Genomic DNA, 6480 nt, shown 5'->3' with positions numbered 1-6480 from the left:
GAGCCCTCCAACTGCCTGGACCCATCGAAGTGAATAGTCCAATATGTGTTATCCGGCTTTTGCTCGGGCACTTGTGACTCTGTCCAATCATTGATGAAATCCACCAAAGCCTGAGATTTAACAGCAGTGCGTGGCACATATTTGAGACCATGAGGTCCGAGCTCGATAGCCCACTTAGCCACTCTCCCTGTGGCCTCTCTATTTTGAATGATATCACCAAGAGGGGCAGAACTGACCACGGTTATGGGATGACCCTAAAAATAATGCTTAAGCTTCCGGCTTGCCATGAACACACCATAAACAAGCTTCTGCCAATGTGGATACCGCTGTTTGGACTCGATAAGCACTTCGCTGACATAATAAACCGGCCGCTGAACCGGATGCTCCTTACCCTCTTCCTTGCGTTCCACCACCACAGCCACACTGACGGCTCGTGTGTTCGCCGCCACGTACAGTAATAAGGGCTCCTTATCAACCGGAGCAGCAAGGACTGGGGGCTCTGCCAGCTGCTTCTTCAAATCCTCAAAGGCCGTATTAGCTGCATCATTCCAGACAAAGTTATCAGATTTCTTCATCAACTGATATAATGGCATGGCCTTCTCACCCAAACGGCTTATAAACCGGCTTAAAGCAGCGATGCGACCCGCCAAGCGCTGAACATCCTTTATACACGCCGACTTAGCCAGGGAGGTGATGGCCTTGATCTTCTCCGGGTTAGCTTCAATGCCTCTGTCAGAAACTAAAAAACCCAAGAGTTTGCCTGCAGGAACACCAAAAACACACTTGGCCGGGTTAAGCATCATCTTGTAAACCCGGAGATTATCAAAGGTTTCTCTCAAATCATCTATCAGGGTTTCCTCTTTTATAGATTTAACCACAATATCGTCCACATAAGCATGAACATTGCGCCCAATCTGTTTATGAAGACAGTTCTGCACGCAACGCTGATAAGTCGCCTGTGCACACTTGAGTCCAAAGGGCATGGATACATAGCAGAAGGCTCCAAAGGGAGTGATGAACGCCGTCTTCTCCTGGTCCTCAACTGCCATTTTAATCTGATGATATCCAGAATAAGCGTCCAGGAAACTTAAGCGCGCACAACCGGCCGTAGCATCAATAATTTGATCAATACGGGGAAGGGCAAAAGGATCAGCTGGACACGCTTTATTTAAGTCCGTGTAGTCCACACACATCCGCCAAGTGCCGTTCTTCTTAAGTACGAGCACCGGGTTAGCTAACCATTCTGGGTGGCAGACTTCAACAATAAACCCGGCCGCCAAGAGCCGGGCCACCTCTTCACCAATGGCTTTCCGCCTCTCTTCATTAAACCGCCGAAGGAACTGCCCGACCGGCTTAAATTTCGGATCAACATTGAGAGTGTGCTCAGCGAGTTCTCTAGGTACACCTGGCATGTCAGAAGGTTTCCATGCGAAGATGTCCCTATTCTCACGGATGAACTCGATGAGCGCGCTTTCCTATTTTGGATCCAGATTGGCACTGATGCTAAATTGCTGAGATGAATCTCCTGGAACGAAATCAACAAGTTTAGTCTCATCAGCCGACTTAAATTTCATTGCCGGCTCATGCTCCGTAGTCGGCTTTTTCAGAGAGGTCATATCTGTTGGGTCAACGTTGTCTTTGTAAAACTTCAACTCCTCTGTTGCACAAACAGATTCTGCATAAGCTGCATCGCCTTCCTCACATTCCAAGGCCACCTTCCGGCTGCTGTGAACCGTAATGGTCCCATTATGACCCGGCATCTTGAGCTGTAAATATACGTAACACGGCCGTGCCATGAACTTGGCGTAAGCCGGCCAAATATGGCATGGTACGGACTTCTTATCTTGACCACCTCAAAGGTCAATTTTTCCACCCTGTAGTTGTTCTCATCTCCGAAGGCCACTTCCAACTCGATCTTGCCGACTGGGTAAGCCGACTTTCCAGGTACCACACCATGGAAAATAGTGTTTGATTGGCTGAGATTCTTATCAATCAACCCCATACGACGAAATGTCTCATAATAGAGGATGTTGATGCTGCTGCCTCCATCCATGAGTACCTTAGTGAACTTATATCCTCCCACCTGAGGAGCCACCACCAGGGCCAAGTGACCCAGATTATCCACCCAGGGAGGGTGATCCTCCCTACTCCACACTATAGGTTGCTCAGACCACCGCAAGTAGCATGGAACCGCCAGCTCAATAGCGTTCACAGCCCTTTTATGAAGCTTCTGATCTTGCTTACACAGACTGGTGGTAAACACTTGATACTGCCCACCGCTAAGCTGCTTTGGATTGGTCTGATAACCTCCCTGCTGCTGTTGATGACCCTGGCCAGACTGCTGATTAAAGCCCCCTTGACCGTTCTGAGGGTTAGAATTTGAGCCGCCGCCCGGGCCATTGTAATTTTTAAAGGCCTTCATGATTGCACAATCCTTCCATAGATGAGTTGCTGGCTTCTCTCTAGAGCCATGCCTTGGACAAGGCTCATTCAACAGTTGTTCCAGCATCGGGCCTGACCCGCCGCCTCGGGGAGGGGGCCTCCCCTTGCGTCGCTGGTTATTACCTTGTGAGCTGGCGTTGGCTACAAACTCGAGGCTGCCATCGGCCTTGCGCTTGCCTCCTCCTTGGTTTCCCGGGTTATGCTGAGGACCCTTGCCATTGTCGTTCTTCTTTCCCTTCCCTGTCCTTTCATCATCTGAAGCGGGGTCCTTGGTACCATCAGAATCGGCGTACTTGACAAGAGCCGCCATCAGTGTACCCATATCATTGCAGTCGCGCTTAAGCCGCCCGAGTTTCATCTTCAGGGGCACAAAACGACAATTCTGCACCAACATTAAGACTGCAGAGCCGGCATCCATTTTATCCGAGGAATGTATTATCTCCTTAACCCGGCGAACCCAATGTGTCGTAGACTCACCCTCCTCCTACTTGCAGTTAGTCAAATCCACAATTGACATAGACTGCCTACAGGTATCCTTGAAGTTTTGGATGAACCGGGCCTTCAGCTCAGCCCAAGACCCAATGGAATTCGGTGGTAGCCCTTTCAACCAGGTGCGGGCAGTCCCATCTAACATCATGGTGAAGTACTTAGCCATGGCCGCCTCACTGACCTCCAGCAGTTCCATAGCCATCTCATAACTCTCCATCCAGGCTGCGGGTTGTAAGTCTGCTGTGTAATTAGGCACCTTCCTAGGGCCTTTGAAGTCCTTGGGTAGACGTTCATTGCGGATAGCTGGCACTAAACAAGGGACACCCCCAGTCCTGGTAGGGATACCCACGTCGACGGAAGCCGTCGGATAAGCTGGGAGAGTCTGGTAAGCCGTCAGCTGGGGCACCTGCTCCGCCTCTTGCCGTGCTCTGTCTTGGTCTGCTGCGTGGAAGGCTCCATTATGAGCCGGGCCATGGCCAGGGGGCGGGTCATGGCGTCGGACGTTACTTGAGCCGGTCGCTGAGACCATGTGCCTGCTGTAACTCGGGCTCCGGCCTGGGCGAGGGGTCGAGTGGATCCTGTCCCGGCTATAGGAGTACGCCTCTTGCTGCGCCAGTGCTGTCTGAAGGAGTTCCCTAACCCGGCAGGTTTCAATAGCCGTCGGAGAGTCGCCGTCAACTGGGAGAGCCGCCAGCCATGCCGCCGCGGCGACCATGTTCTCCAGCGGGTTATTATAATGACCCGGGGGTATTGGCACGTACTGAGGCGGGGCTGGGGGCACCCAGGGAGGCCCCATCACTTGTGGCTGAATAGGGGTCCCAGACCCGGGCACTATGACCCCTGGCGGGTTACTAGATCCTGCACCTGGCGTGTTGAAGAGGTTTCGTGGATCGTAAACGGGGGGGAGTCGAGATTGGGCCTTTTGATGCCTCCTTCTTAGGACCTCATTGGACGCGTTTTGATCCATCGTGAGCCGGAAGGACTGCGCTTGAATCAACTGGGTTTGGGCGTCGAGAGCCGCCCTTTCCGCAGCCATCCTGATCCCTTCTGCTGCCAGATCCTCCTTAGCTTTCACTAGATCCAATTTTAACTGCGCCACCTCCGCATCATGCTGAGTTTGATCTGCCGGGTCAACCGTGGCGGTTAACAGAGCCGTCATCTTGTCCGTGAGATCCATTAGTACCTGAGCCGGCGAGGGCACCAGGTTTCCCGCTCCAGCAGCGGGGTTCTGAACAGACTGTGCACCGGCCATAAAGACTCCAACCTGACTTGGCGGCTCAAACGGGTCCAGAATACTGTCACCATCGGAACAACCCATGAGCCTGCCATCTTGAAGTTGATACAACGAGTTTGACTCATCGGTGAACGACTCGCCGTCAGAGCCGGCGGCCGCCTCATCACCAGATCCAGATCGATCAGAAGGCCCTCCATGGATACATCCCACAAAAGCATGCCTTAAGGCAGGCCGGGCCCGGGCGGGTCGTGCATGCTGAGCCGTCTCGACGAGATCGGCGCAGAGACCCGACTCAGGGCCCGGCTCACCAATCTTGCCAATGAAAACATGAATTTCGCCGAAGGGGACCCGGTACCCGTACTCAATTGAGCCGGCGTCGGGGCCCCAGTTTGCATCGTCGATGTAGAGCTTGCCACGACGACTCTTGGTCATCCGGCCCACAGCGTATCCCTTGAGCCCTTCGAAGCTGCCCTTCAAGAACTCAAATCCACCGTGCGCTGGCCCCATGGTGGGCGCCAACTGTCTTGGAATTGTCACGGCAGATGTCCTCGAGCTAGGACTTAGTCGTGGAGCCATCGCAGCTAGGAAGCTTGAAGGGGTTAATGCGGGACAAGGAACACGAGGGTTTATACTGGTTCGGCCCCTTACGGTGAAGGTAAAAGCCTACGTCCAGTTTGAGGTGGTATTGATTAGGGTTACGATCACCAGGGAGCTAAACTGCTATGCCCGGCTCTCGATGAGATTGTTCTCCTCCCTAAACCACTGCCGGGTCGTCCCTTTATATAGGGAGGCTGACGCCCAGCAGTTCTCAGAGTCCCGGCCGGCTCATAAGAGTGTCCGGCTCGGACTCTCGACTACTCTTGCCTTACACTACAAGTTCTACCATAATAATGATTGTAACTACGGGCCTTAAGCCATATCCGGGTCTTAAGCCCATCTTTGGCCCACCGTCTTTAAGCTCGGCGCCGGGCCATATGAGTAACCCGGCCCCTCCTGGCGGGTGACTCTAAGGTCTATATCCTCAACATACAGGTAAAGCACAACAAAACATGGACACTGAGCTATCTCCAGAAATCACTAGAACATGCTCAAAAGGACATGGCAAGATTGCAAATAATAACAGATTCACAGACTTGGCAGAAATACTGGACATGGCAGAAATAACATCAGGTAGCAATATTCAGAGCACGAAATCAACATGCTACATGAACTTAACATGGCAACACAAGGCATGGCATGAATCTACTAAATGCATATGACAAAAGTCCCTTACTGACCATAAGCCAAAAAGGAACAGAAGGTATGATAGCAACCATGTAAACATAGCAAGTTTCGTTAACAGGTTTCAGACTTGGCAGAAAACAGAGCATGGCAGAAACAGACATTATGAGGGCATCTTTGAGAGATTGATGCACTCACCAAAAGGCAATGCATGATAAAACAAGCATACCTACAGCAAGACGGCATGTTTATGAAGCTATCTATGGCAAGAGAAAATGTATAGCATGTATGGATCAACTACAACAAGCTTGGCAAAATTGAATAACACGTAAACAATCTGCCAGAAATATTTTATAGCAAAAGTAGAGCAAGATTGAGTCATGCTATGGCACTCCATAATTGCGAACAAGGGCAAGAATGGATCAATTACAACAATATCTACAAAACATCCTTACTGAACATCTCCAAAATATGCATGGATCTCTCTGTAGCATCAACTTTACAAGGCAACAAAATAACAGCAGACAGACTTGGCGAAATCACCAAGTCCGTGAAATCAGAAACATTACGCAGCCTAGTTTGCATGCTTGTGCTAGTCACCACAGAGATTATAAAAATACATGGCATACACCTCTGTAAAGATGGCATGGAATACAACAAAACACATGTAGAGCTCATACTCATAAGATACACAGATTAAATGCAACAAAAAATAACAAATCACCAAGTTCTGATAAGTAACAGCAGATAACAGCAACTAGCACTCTTGCAACGATGATTTGGGCAACAAGATGGACTCAAATGAACATGGTGCAATTGAACAAAATGTAGAGCATCACGAGACGAACACTTCGATATATTACACGCACGAAACGGAGCTATATGAATGAAGTTATGATGCAGAGAACATGGCATGATACTGTAAAATGCAAAAGACTTGGCAGATTCGAGAGGGGGGAGAAGTCAACCTAGTGTTGACCAGATCGGGATCTGGCTCGCGAGGTCGCCGGAGCACTCGCCGGAGCTCCGGCCGAGGAAGGAGGAGGAGGAGGACGGGGCCGGTCGGGCGAAGAGGAAGGAGGCGCCGGCGGCGA

This window comes from Triticum aestivum, chromosome 1D (assembly GCF_018294505.1).
Source record: "Triticum aestivum cultivar Chinese Spring chromosome 1D, IWGSC CS RefSeq v2.1, whole genome shotgun sequence".
NCBI classification, from domain to species: domain Eukaryota; kingdom Viridiplantae; phylum Streptophyta; class Magnoliopsida; order Poales; family Poaceae; genus Triticum; species Triticum aestivum.
This window is presented reverse-complemented; position numbering follows the sequence as displayed.